Source organism: Hypomesus nipponensis, chromosome 11 (genome assembly GCF_054491055.1).
Source record: "Hypomesus nipponensis isolate SF chromosome 11, ASM5449105v1, whole genome shotgun sequence".
NCBI classification, from domain to species: Eukaryota; Metazoa; Chordata; class Actinopteri; order Osmeriformes; family Osmeridae; genus Hypomesus; species Hypomesus nipponensis.
The window spans coordinates 14,952,844-14,966,934 of NC_140371.1; the positions used below are offsets into that span (position 1 = coordinate 14,952,844).

The 14,091-nt window shown below is 43.5% G+C and overlaps 1 protein-coding gene across 1 annotated transcript in view; it reads left to right on the forward strand.

Annotated features, from left to right (window-relative positions):
• The first annotated feature begins 8,651 nt into the window (after positions 1-8,651).
• The window catches only part of tjap1 (tight junction associated protein 1 (peripheral)), a 50,301-nt gene continuing 44,861 nt past the window's right edge, over positions 8,652-14,091 (forward strand). The window contains exon 1 of the mRNA XM_084709588.1: positions 8,652-8,972. The gene's annotated coding sequence lies outside the window, so the exon portion shown is untranslated. The remainder of the gene's footprint in view (positions 8,973-14,091) is intronic.

Below are 14,091 nucleotides of genomic sequence, written 5' to 3' on the forward strand. Positions count from 1 at the left end.
GGGTTTGGATGCTAGTGTGCTTGTGTGCATACCCTACATGTATTTATGTGGGGGTTAAGGGCAACATAGAGAGTTGTGAATCTCCAGGAAATGCTCACAGAACAATAGCCTGGATATGTGAAACAATTTTAGCAGACTGAGCAATGGATAGTTCTGCTATATCTGATGTTTACAGGGCTCACTGGAACTCATTTGTTTTTAAATCGTTTTGAAGGGTGCTTGTGTGTGCACGTTGTTTGACGGTTTGCACTTGCATATGTGTATGTATGTACATTTGTGTGTGTGCCTCGGTACAAACACAGTATGCGTACACGTGTGTGTGTGTGTGTGTGTGTGTGTGTGTGTGTGTGTGAGGAAAGATGTGTGGTCTCCGTGCTAGTGGTGAGGCCAGGGCAGTTGGTGGAGGGTAACTGGAGACCATACTCCTCCAACAAAAAGACAAACAGTCTGATTGATGAACATGGTGTGTTTGACCTGTTCACCCCAACATGCGCCATTCCACTCTGAGGACAAACACAGACACGCTTGGCCTCCAAGGCGGCAGCCGTTCAGCCCACAAGCCTCCCCTGGAGACAGCAACGTTGGATATCACTTTGTCCAATTAACAATTTCAACTTTATTCAGAGGAGAGAGCCACAGTTGTCTTTTTGTCCACCGACCAATGATAACTATGTTCAACACGTGTTCTGCTCTCAGGCTTCCAAAGCTCAATATGCCATGCTGATTTAAGGTCTATTCTGCTATCAAAAAAGCCTAAAATCATCCGAAAGTATAAGAGCTACCAGATTACAAGATGGCAGACATCCTGACTGAATCTCATTGAAAACCTTTCACTTTCCTCCGATGAGTCATTTAAGGGGTTGTTGCTTGGGCCATGTAACCTCTAAAGAAAGAGGTTAACCAGCTTTCAAGGCTGTCTTCAGCCACCATACAATATAAATGTACTTCTGTACATTGGAAAGGTAGACACCACTAGGCAGTGCGAGGCAGGGAGCAATGTATGCAAGTGGAGTACAGTAGCAACTGGTTGTCCTGTGAACAGCCATTATAGTCCAGGGGGTCCCGACAACTGATCCACCTTGGACATTACAGTGGGTACGATCAGCCTGCATTATTAATACCCGCTGAGTGGTGATGAGAAAGGTATGCCTTGGAATCAAACCAGCAACCTGGCCGTTTAGTGTTGAGAGCCCCTATTAGAGCCTCTGTTTCACCCTGCTCTAAGGCTTTAATGGAGATGTTTTGCCTTTTTACAAGGAATTAGAAAAACCTCTGTGCCGCATTGTTGTCGCAAACTAGAGCAAAGGGGGCTGAGATAATAGCTTCTCTGAAAGTTAGAAAGCTTTTGTTGTGCATGGTGTTTCTGTTTACGACTTCACATAACACAAAGGCTGTGGACTTCACACAACAAAAACTGGTAAAATAATTAAATCATGCTTATGTATTCAAATAGAAATTATGTGTACTTACACGTTTGCTGGGCTAGAAGCTCATAACATTTCCATGAGTGTAAAGGTCGGAATGTGCTGCATATTTTATAGATTGTTAGGGGTTTTGGGTGTTACAATGGATGTTTTGCCATGGTTTAACGATACAACACAAACATCACAGACCTTTTCTCTAATGTGCTTATTAAAAGGGAGATTTAACAGCCTCAGAAAGCCACATCACCCAGGGCAATTTTTCACCAATTATGGTCTGGATGCCCACACACGTATTACCATAATTGCAATGGTGTGCAATTACAAGGCATTGAAACAGTAAGGATGTACAGACCAATTCAAGCATTGTGAAGGCCTGCAAGGTTAAAACAAGAATATTGCATGGTGCGGGACCCAATTAAAGGCAATAGTTACCCACCATTGATTCAAAGGTTTCACATACTTAATATGTGTAATATATTTAACAAGCTAAGCTAGTTGAGTCCCACAGAGACACTTCACCACACATCGTGTTTGTGATCAAAATACACAAAACTGATCAGATGTATTCAGGCACAGAACTCCCACAGCCAGCCTGACTCCTTGCTAGATTGTATTCACTTCCTTTCAGAGACAAACTGACACATTTAAACTCACAATGCTGTGTACTATCTTTGCTGAAGTGGGAAATGCACTTTGTGGCTTGATTTGAATAAAATGTGGGGTTTAATCCCTACGTTTGACTCTTTTCGTCTTGAAAAAAATTCCTTTCCGTAATCCTCCCACTCTCCCTTATTGATTCCGAGAAAGATCTAACACCTTTGCTGGAGTCTGCCTTCAGAACGGCGAGCAAAGGGGACCCTGCAGCCTTTTATGAATGTATCATTAGAGCCTCTTCACTCCCTTTACCACATCAGCAAAGAGAAGAAAATGTTCAAGAAAAGGATGTTTAAAGCCTGCCTTTCTACAGCAAGACAATAAATCAGTGCAATTTCCAGTGCAAGGAAGTTAGCTCCCATAGGTGCAACAACAAGAAACATTTCATGGATTTCACTAATTTTTCTAAACAGACAGGAAGTGTTGCTGTCTTCCCTTAATTGGGAATGTGTGTATTGTAGATGTTTCCTTTGAGCACCCCATTCCATGGAGGTCATGTAATTATATACTATTCAGTAGAATTAGAATCTCCTCAGAAAAATTATGTTGAACAACACACCAAGGAGTAAGTACTGGAGAGGTCTGACTTTACTCCCTGCTAAGTAACAGCCAGGTGTCGGAAAACAAGAGAAAGAGTTGAGAGCTTTAGATATACCTACCATGGCCCGTGTATTGAAATAAAGATGAGTAAAAGGAAAAATCCAAAATCTAACACCATTCACCTTCTATGTGGACTGGCATTGCATGTTGTTCTTTCATAACATGTAACTCAGCGCTTCGTCTCAGGGTTTATCTTTCATCTACCCTCCTGGCCTGAAACAGATATTTTCTGCCTCCTATTAATTTACGATCCACGTAGTAAATGATGGCTTTGCAGTATGATCGCTATTGAGGCATTGATGTCTCCTTGCGGGGGGTGGTGGCGGGGGGGAGTGTGCTATTGCCCTGATTTCTTTACCCTGCCTGGATAGAAGTAACATTCAGTCGAAACTGTAGAAGAGAAGCCACTGTCACCACCACCGCCTTCGCGCCACTCCTGTCCCTCTCTCCCCTCTCCCTCTCTCTCTTCTGACGCTTCCCCCCAATCGCCTCACCCCCCTCACCATTACCTCAGACCGTCACACCGAGAGTCTGAGTCAAAGGTTCGTCTCTGAGTCGACGTGAGCTTGTCAGCCAGTTCACATGTCAGACCTCTGATGTTTCCCTTTAAAAATACCCCCACTAGCTATTTAAAAGGAGTGCCAGATTTCAAGGTGGACGAAGAGAGCGCTGAGAGGTGCTCCTCTTCTCAGGCTTCTCCTTTGCCCACTCTCCCTCCCAAACACCCCCTGCTCCTCCCCCACAACACCCCTGCATCACCATCAGACTAAGGGCTCCTTTAATAACTGTACACTTGACACCGGACTAGAGGGAAGGAGGGAGACGCCTTAGAAGAGTGGGTATTAATCATGACGTTGGAAATGGAAAAAAGGTTCAGCGCAAGTGTACCAGTGGCCTCAGTAAAAGGCTTCAGGATGACTGAAGATGGACTGATGTTTTTGATTTTGCTTCTGACTTCTGTCAGAAGTATGACAATTTGTCATTCTCGCTCCCTTTTCTCTTGAGGCCTTTTTATTTTTTACCATCTCTGAGAAGACGGCTAATCGAGGTTGCTAATTGACCTACAGTTTGGTCGACCCATCTGCGTGACCACACAAAAGAGAAGAGAGAAAAAAAAAACCTGAACAATCTTCAAAAGAACCTGGTCAAAATCTGGTCGGGGTGATTTGAATGATGTGACATTATCTATTCTTGCCTTCAGTAAATGGGGCCAGCAGGTGTGACTCACTTAGTGTTCAGCATACACACTTAGCATCAACTGCCATCTTACCTCCTTGGGACATGACTGTTTTCCCCTCTCCTTCCTACCATTTACACCATGTGTGTGAAAAACAACACCCTCAAAAAAGCGACGTTCCATTAAAATCACTCAGCAGACAAGGCCATGAAAAGCCTTTTGTAGCCACACCAGACAGAGTAGTATGACGGAGAATTGTGAATCTTTCATTCATAGACAATAATAATCTATGATTGATCGATAATAGTCATGTAATATGATGAGAAAATGAATCTTTAAGCACTTCTCATTCATTTTTTATGGATTCATATATCTGTCACCTGGGTATACGGCTTGTGTTGTGTTTTCCTCACAGAGTTTGGTAGTTGCTCTTGTCCCTGTCTCTCACCGCCCCTGGAAGGATTCAAGATCAGTAGAGGGGGGTTGTTGGGTTGGGGGTAGGGGGTGATGAAATGTGTCGCTATTTCAAGTCAGACGTGGGACACTTTGCCTTTGAAGTCTAAACTTCCATGAGATTACATTTATACCCAAGCTGTCATCTTCCATGCTGCTCCTACACATGCACGCACAAGCAAAAGCATGCACACTGTGCAGCACCTGACCTATGTTCGATGGAACCTCTAACTACTTCTGATACTACTTCAGCTTCCATTATGCTGACCAATGCGCTGCTTGTAAAACCTGGCCTTATCTGGACCTTGCCCCCAAGAGTGTTGCTCTGTCGTCATCGATGCATCAGGGAGAGAAAAGCACTGAAGGCTGTCTAAAATAACGGCATTGTAACAGCATAATGACAACAACAGCTGCAGGGAGTTGGGAGTCATTCACCAAACTGATGGACATACTTGCAATAGCTTCCATTGCAGGAGATGGCAGAGATGGGACTCAGCATTGTTTGGGACCAGCTGGATTTAAGCTGGACATTGTCTTACTATTCCCAGCAGTGTAATACTGCTAATCTACTGCCAAACAGGTGAAGAAGTAGGCTACTGTATAGATAGATATCGGGGAGGAAGGGGAATAGAGAAGTAGGGGTGGGGTGGGGTGGGGTGGGTGTTGGGGTGCGGGGGTAGGGGGGATATCTGACTAGATTTACAGAAGGGGGGGTCCTTGTCAAGAAGGGCCAACCTGTCATCATCTTCTCTAAAAATGGCCCATCGCTGGTGATTGAGGGATCTTCTGAAAGCAGGCACCTTCACAGCTGCACTGGTGTAATCACACAGTACAATGTGGGGCAGATTAGGAGCAGATAGCTGATCACCAATAAATTTGGGTAAGAGGCCAACTGTTTAATGATTAATAATAACAAAACCCTCCCACATGCTGAGTTTCAATTGCCTCTAGATGGGATAGCAGTTGGGAGCCATTTTTTATACCATCTGAATGAGGCCCTAAGCAGTGTGGGTAACTGAAGCAGAGATAATGATCTATTAAAGTAAGGGTTGTCCTTACTTTAGGGCAGTCAAAGGTTGTGATTACATTGTCTGTGTGGGTGTGTGATGTGTCTGCGTGTGTTTGTGTGGTGGGTGACATTTTTCACTCATTATGGACAACTACTATAAAAATTGCATGCACATAAAAAAACCTCAAACAGATATTCAACATCAATACAGTGACTATGCCTTTAGTGGTGACACAAAATGTAAACAATGGTCTAGTTTGTGTAGAAGTACATAAAAATAAACTTCAATGAGGGAATGTTGAGAATTTTTCCCCTGAGAATGTTAAATTAAGGTGTCAATTTTATCCAGTATAGTTTGTAAATGTATGAAGACAGATAGTTACAGTATAACTAGTAAGTGTAAGGTCACCAGATAAACACATAGTATTTTCTCTTGTGGGAAACCTTTAGGAGACAATTGATACCTACCCTCCCCTTGTGGTAGTTAGCAGTACTATCACAAATAAAGAAAGGGAAACGGTATTGATTTATTCAGACATATTTTACACATGTCATTAAACTTTTGCCCTCCTGCATATAACTTTGCCTATTTATTTCAATTGAAATTCATCCTCCCAAAACCTTCACATCCAAGCCTCAGATCTTGCCCACCATGTACACCATAGATCAAAGCCTCACAGATATCCTCTTATTCAAGATCAGATATTCATAACATCCTATCTGACTGGGATTGCAGATAGCTGTTTAGCTGCACTTCCGCCTTAAGAGGAAAGTACATATTGGTTTTGTAAGCCATATGACACTGGATCAGAAACCAGCAGGGGGGGGAGAGAAGGCAGGTCTGGCTGCACTGCCCTGCCCACATTAGTGACATGCAGCTCTGCCATGCCACACTACACCCAGGCGGAAGAGCAGCAGATTTTCCTGCTGGGCCACGAATGGGTTTTCCAGCAGCCCGGAACACTCTACAATGTACAAAACAACATAGCCCAGGGCTAAACCTACTGCTGTGAACCGAGGAGGTGCCAGCCACAGCCCTTGTGAGCCCTACTCTGCCTCACCTAAAAAACATGGTGCATTTTTCATCATATTTGTTATTTTATCACTTTTAGGATTTGCTTTCACACTATCTGAACCAGCCTATGATTTAGTAAGTGGGCATATTGGATTATCTTGTTTAAACAATTAATTTAGCCCCCAACTAAGACACCGATTACAGTAGGTCTCACTCAATTGGAAACTGTGTTATTTTATAGTTACAGAGGAAGTAGAGTTAAATTGCACCGCAGCCCGAACACAAACCCCGATCTTGACAGCTCTGTTTGTTTACACACAACATCAACTCTTTCAAATGTAATTTTATAGAGATTGTTGGAAAAACAAATTCTGCTATGGCCTCCTGAGCTTCTCACAGCTGTCATCATACAAAGTAAATTAACCAAACACCCATTACTGTATGGCTCAATAGCACAAAGATGTTTTAGGATTGGTTAATTCTACTGTATTGTGTAGATTTTCTGAAGAATTTTTCTGAGAGAAGAATTACTCAGAGTTTTTGTTGGGAGTTATTCCTTATCTGAGAATTTAGGTTTAGTTTTGCAGTGGATTTGTGAATAGCTGTGTCTCTGTGGGTACCTTTGTACAAGGGTGTGGAGGAAAATGGGATTTCCTGTGTCATTATGTTATTCACTAATCAACAGAACTTTTACCAATCAATAGAACTGGTCATTGGAGACTAGTTAGCATGTTAGTTAATGAGTTTGCTATTGATAAGTGTTGATTGTGTATTTGTCGGGTTGAATAGATGCTCAGGGTAGGAGAAAGTACCTATTATCTCTCTCTGCCCTGAGTGTGAATCTCTTTCTCTGTAAGTGTTGTAACGCCATGCACACATGATGCAGTTAGATGTGGTTAGATTTTACAATACAATCTGTCATGCCCTTCTGATGAACATTTGTTTTGGGCCCGTTTCACGTTCAAAATGTGCCCTGCATTCGCAGCGGATTTATCTCCCCATGCAACTCTTTAAATATGCTTAAATAAACAATGGATCAACTACTGTAAGTGACATTTCTAATCCACTTCCCTCTTCTGCTCAGGCCCAGTATAGACATTTGCACACTGTCCCCCCCACCTGAGCAGATTTGAGGAGGATTTAGTTTGATGAGAAGACACACAGACTAGAATGCTTCGCTTGGCTTCTTTCCGCAGGTGTTGAGGGTGGAAATTATTCATGCTGACTGTGGATTACATTTCTTCTTCTCCTCAGCTCCCTGCCTCACATGCAAATGGCAGCCTCCCTTGCTGACTCCCCCGTCCATCATGGGGGGAGGGCTTGCCGAGGAGTCAGGGCCAGTAGACTCTGACCCTTCTGGCCTGACACGTGTTATACCTTCTGTTCTGGGGTCGACTGTCTGCATCTTTGACAGGCAGGTATAGAGCATTAGTATTCAGCCTCCTGCTAGGCCTGGCAGGAGAGGGGCAGCTTGCGTAGATAGGCTAACCATCCACAGACACAGCGTTATGTAGAGGGATAAAGAAAATGTAGCAACAGGAATTTCAATTAAAATGTTTGTTACAAAGGGTATATGGTAGATTTATAAAGGCTAGCTAACTCCATCAGTGATTCAAAACATTTGCTGTCATCAAGACAGTCGTTTCTTGGTCCACAATCCTTTGGAATCAATCCTTTGGTCATTCATTGAAGAGTGATGTTGATCACAATGGATGAGTTGTGTTGTGTGTTGTGGAACGATCGCGTCAGTTTGTTGTGTCTTGATGTCTAGCAGGAAGGGCATCCCGGAGAGAGATATTTCATTGTTGAGACTAACTGAAACGGTATGACTATAGTGTTCCTGGCTCGGCTGGAAGACTGACTGATGTCAAGCAGGATCTGAGACTGCCACCTGCTGCTGCAGTCTCCTACTGCAGCACACTCCATGAACCCAGAGTGCCCTGGAGCACTCTCCTCTTTAATGTCTTTGTTCTGGCACATAATGTGAAAAAGAACTTTAGTGTATGTTACTTCTGATTCGTTGGCCAACATCATTGTCAGTTTGTACACTTTGGCACACTTGTTTTTCTGTGGTCAATGATTGTTTAAATTGTTCATCAATAGACAGACTCAAACAGGTTTTTCCAAAGTAGACACTACGTACACAGAACACTAATCACTTACGAATTAATTGTGCAGTTGCAAAGTTTGACACAAAGTCTCTAAATGCACCTGCCGTAGACAATCCCGGGCATGATCCCGGGCAAAGAGACGTCAGGACGCGCACTACGTGGGGATTCCTAAGGATTACCCATCGTACCCCGCGGGTAAAGATGGCGATAGATGAAACGGGTTGGAGATCAACTTTATCCGGGAGCAGACCTATCTCAAATCTAGTTTGAAAAAGTAGTAGTCTTCTTGTGGGTTAATGTGTAGCAATTATATGCGTTCATACCATATTCGACGTATTTATGTGCTCCATTTGCTCAAATAATTATTGAATTGTAGCCGTGCACGAACAACCTCGCGAGCAATTGCACAGTGCAGCCCGTCCTGAGAGAAGAACGGACAAAGTTTATTACGAGGAACGAGTCAGTCTTCCGCTGTGACACTGATTTTCGAGATTACGTTATCGTCCATAAATGTTAGGAATACAACGAGGTAAGTGTAACGATTATTATGTGGTTATAGATTGAGAATTGTTTTAATTGCTCGTACTAGATGATGGCTATTATTTCACAACCGAATTCGATCCACACCTCCTTTGAAGTGGGCCAGATACAGAACCCACATGAATGCGTTGTCGAGACTTATCAATCAAAACAAATCCATATATTTTCAATTGTAGCCTTATTACTAGCTAGATAACATTTACCCATATCATTTTGCTGTAATAGACTCGCTATCGAGTAACATTTGCTAAATCATTTGCGGCGGGTGTAAATCATTTAGCAGTCGGACATTGCCGCAGGCTGTGTACGTCAAGCTAGATCGACAATGAGTGCCAGTCTACTTGACTCGTGCGATAAATGCACCGTTTTAATAATATTGATGACCCGGGCAGCAAGTTGTTAAGCCTGACATTTTAGAGCTGTCTCATTGAAACAAGTAGGCTTCATGGCGTTCAAATTAAATGTGTCAGTCTGCACGGTCATATAGACGTGTAGCCGTCACATCTTTTGATCTTGGTACCTGCCTATCAGTTTGCAGCTGGACACAATGTCGACTCAACAAAGTAGGCTTCATTGCTTCATCAAGTAAAAAGAAAAATAATTAGAATCCACTTTGTCATTGTGTTAAACCATAAACATTTCACCAATCGATTAATCCTTTATCATTTGTTTCCTGACATAGACATCTAGTCTCATAATCTACCCTTCAGAATTGCAGAGAAGAGGATTCAAAATATGTTGCTAACGTTTGACAGTTATGTAGCTATCTACGAATCAGCATTGGAAAGTACATTTGTGATTCAAACCATCATGCCTAGAGTTGAGGCAGGGCTATTTATTTGTTTGATTTTCTTCACACAGTCTGTGTGTTTTGGCAAAGTGAAGTGATATGAGGCTTAATTTATTCATTTATATGAGTCTGTGGTGAATGGTGATAGGCTTGAAAACATTTTTCATTTCAATATGTCAGGAATGGATCTTAGGCTTTTTGGCAGGGGTATAACAACACTGCAGGACTGTCAAACATAGTCCTTTCATTTTGCCATCCTACTCTTAATCAAGCCTTGGACCAAATTAAGATACCATCCCTCAGTGTCACAATCTTTCACAATGAGTGAGTTGAACTTACTTTTTTCTCTGGGTAGTTGCCTGCAATTTAAAACCCATGCAAGCCAAAGTGCTTTTGTCTGTCTGCCTGTTGGACAACAGCTATGTTGATGGGGACTTCAGTGTGGACTGTGGACAGGACTTGACTGTGGTGCTATCATGTATGGTAGCACCGTACATACAGGCGAGTGAGTGGGGACAGTCTCGGGAGGGCAGCAGCCTCTAAAGAGCTGTCAACACTGCTCAGCATCTCTCCTGTCAACTCTCCCCAGAGTGGAAGCTGCTGCCACCCGTCTCTAACAGCTGTGGCCAGCCAGCCTGTGGAAGTGTCCCTTTGCGAGTGGTGCCCACCACTGCCAACATGGCACTGACACTCTTTTAGGAGGTTTGGGGTTGGTGGCGGGGAAACACGGGCTTGCCCCAGAAATCAAGGAGGAAGAATTGTGAGCTTTTTAAACGGAAAAGAAAAAACAAAACAAGGAAAACATGATGTAGAAATGGCTCTGTTTGGCTTTTGTCAGTGATTAGGATAGGCGGTTTTAAGGAAGTGTTTGTATTAGGATTTGGAAGAAGATTATACTGTCAAGTGTGTCTGGGTATTGACAGAGATTTGTGAATTAGCATGATAAGGAAAGGTGTATAACAATGGATTTATATATGTAGTGATTTTTTACATTGTGACATAATCGTATTGCACATTATTGACACACTCAGGCAGATACGGCTGTCAGGGAAGATCATTGAATTCAGCTGTCACAGGAGACCAATGAGACTCAAGCTCCCCTCCTCTTCCAAGTCTGTTTTGCCATTTGACTTTTAAAATGGATTTGGTGATCCTCGTAATTAGAGCTTGTAAAATAAAACGGTTCACCACTCTGTGGAAATTAAATCGGTGTTGCACTTGTGTGTTAATGAGGAGAGCTTAGCTTGGGAGTCTTATGCTCTTTATAACAGTCTCATATCCAAGATTGTTTGTAGTAAATGTTATCTGTCGCTGAGGCTCGGAAATAGACCAGACATCGCAGAACCAACAAGTAGGATGACGGGGTGGTTTTGAGACTTAAAAGGAATCTCTGACCTTCTGGATTCATCTTTATCCAGAGAGAGTTTGCTCTGAACAGGCTAGACTGTGGGGCATTTGGTCTCTGCACAGTAATCTCTTAATGAATGTTTGTTATCATGGCCTTCCGAAAGACTGCTACCATTTTTTCATTTAGCACAACGGAATGGAAATGACGTGTGTGTGTGTGTGTGTGTGTCTAGAGGGGAAGAGCCAACGGGCTGGTGAAAGGGAGTCTCCACCTCTCGGAACACAGAACTATGTCAAGCAAGCCGCCCTCTGCCTGCCCCCATTTGGATGGAATGCACTTCAGAAAGCACCATGCGATTCTTGTGCAAATGTACCCTTCAGCCACATGGTCCTATTGTCAGCCTGGAAGGGCTCTTTGTTTGTTTGTTGGCCGGATCAAATTATCTGCGACCTGCAACATAGGAGTACTTTCCGGTTGGTTTCAGACAGGGGCAAGGTACAAAGGTGAACCCATGGTGTTGAGATATGCTACGCATCAGTCCGTAAATCAGATATTTAGTGATTGCATCTAAACATATTGGCCCAGTTTGGATAGAGCAAAGACCAATGTCTGGATGTTAATCTTAAGGCATGTTTTTATTGTTTTTGTTGTTTTTCGAATGTATTCGCTTGTCAGACAGCCCATTTTGCCCTGCTCTCTTCCTGGTTTGGACACATTTGTAATGCTCATGTATTGTCAAAGTTTATGAAGTCACTTGTTTCCCCATTATAATGTGTTTAAATGGCTGAGTGAAAGGTCATCTCTTCAGAGGGGGGCAGTCTGTTTTCTTTATTAAGAGCACTCTTGTCTCTCTTGAAAAGCAATCAGCCCCAGCTTAATTGGTATCATTCAACATGACTGCATTCAGAGAGTGCAATGAAATGCTTTGGTAAGTGGGCAAATGAGTGACAATGAATAGACCTACCTCCGTTGCACATTTAGTTCATTTAGGATTTAGCCTACAGTACGACGCTGCCATGTTAGTCAGGTGCTTTAGTTGTCACAGGAAACGGGCCACTGTACTTAGGAAGTTGTGTTTCCCTAGCTCACAACAGGGCTATGTAGCTAACAACCTTCAACTAAGCCACATAATGCAAACTACCTCAAGATAATCTTTGTACCCTTTTTCTTGATTTCAATGATAAACGTGAGCTTGCTACCCACCTGACTAACAGGTTGTAGCCAGCTTACCATAGCTAACTGTCAAGGTTAAATTCAGCAAACCTAATTGCTGTTTGATATGAAATCGTGAAATGCACAAGAGAATGCTCAGACAATTTAACAAGAAGGACGAGCAACCAGTCAGAGCCTGAAATAAAGTTTACTACAGGCACTGCACTAGTGTAGTAATACTAAAACCCCAAACAAGTATTTTTATGTGCAAGCAAGAGCATGCATTAAATGTGACATTATTATTCTTCAAACAAGTGTTCAAAGTGAAGTGGCATGCAGGACAGCGTGAGGTAGCTGCCGTGATTTCCCAAGAAACACAATCAACAAGCATTCAGAAGGCCTGTCCCTCCCACCTCCGCTGTCCTACCTCTCCACCAATCCTTCCCTCACCTTCCTTCCGTCAGTCCCCCAGCTTACCTTCCGTGTGAACTCCAGTGGTGGCGGAGAGCGAAAGGGAGTGAGTCAGAGGCTGGGAACGCTAATCCCTTACACACAGTCCTACAATCACAGGAGTCGCCCAGGCCTTTCGCTCCAGGCTCAGCCCTAACAAGGCTACCTCTCTGCGCCTGCCACCAGCTGCTTTCCACTGGAGGCTTAGCTCCCTGGGATCCCCTAGCCGTGCGTGGCATGCCTGGTCTGGTCTGGTCTGGTCTGGTCGGGCCTGTCGTGCCAAGCTGCAGTAGGGTGTGGGGATGAAGAGCCCATCTCATTACAGAAATTCTGCAAGTCCTGGCCGGCTGTGTCCCGGCTGCAGTAAGCCTCCTCTTTTTTCACCCTGATGCCACCGCTACATCCTCCACTGTTAAGTAGACAGAAGCTTATACCAGCGAGCTAGTTACCCTTTTCCAAAACCTAAGTTTAGCTTGGCCTGTGTTTGTTGTTCCTCACTCATGTCAATGAGTATTTAGCATTTTGTCGATTAGCAGCCATTTTTGTAGACTTAAGTTTGGGCTGCCTTCGTTCTCGTCTGATCTACTGTGGAGATTAGCTGTGCACATTAGGAATCTTTGTATGATGATTTCATAAAAAGGATACCCTGTTGTCTCTTGAGTTCGGATCTTCGTCTGCCGTGAGTGGATATTTGGCAGTGCGCCCAACAACCCCAACGCCAGAGCATTTTCGGACTCATTTCCCAGGAACTCTCTCTCCCTCCATATTGTCCCATTTTTTCCGAGATCACCTCCTTCCCTCCAACCAGCCAGCGTCCTCCCCAATCACTGTCTTTGTTTTACCTATTGTTTCCAGATACGGTGAACAATACTCTTGTTTGGTTTTTGTGTTTGTGCATTTTAGAAACTTCTACAGATCCAGCTCTTTATTCTTTTTTTTCTTCTTAAGAACTTAACTTGAATTTGGGCCAGTTAAATAAATAAAAAATTGACTGATTACTGGTGGCTTGGTGTGAGTGGGTGGGGAATATGCGTAGATTACCAAAGAGAGAATGGTAGCCAGGGTACACATCATCTCTGCAGTCCCAACTTCGCTGTTTAGTCCGTGGCATCATCCGAAGATGTCATGGCGTTATCCGAAGATGCCACCATTGCAGAGGCTCTCCCAAGGTTGCCCCAGGCCTGAGTGATTCCAGTGACCACTTTGATTTCACATAATTGGCTGTCATCCTCCCACACCCCACACGGTGTGCTGGTGAATCAGCAGGGCCTGGAAGAGCCACATCAGCATTGCTCTGACCTCTCTCAGATCTGGTGCAGCGAGACAGGGGTCGGCCATTCCTGTAGAAAGTAGTTATTGTGAGTTAGC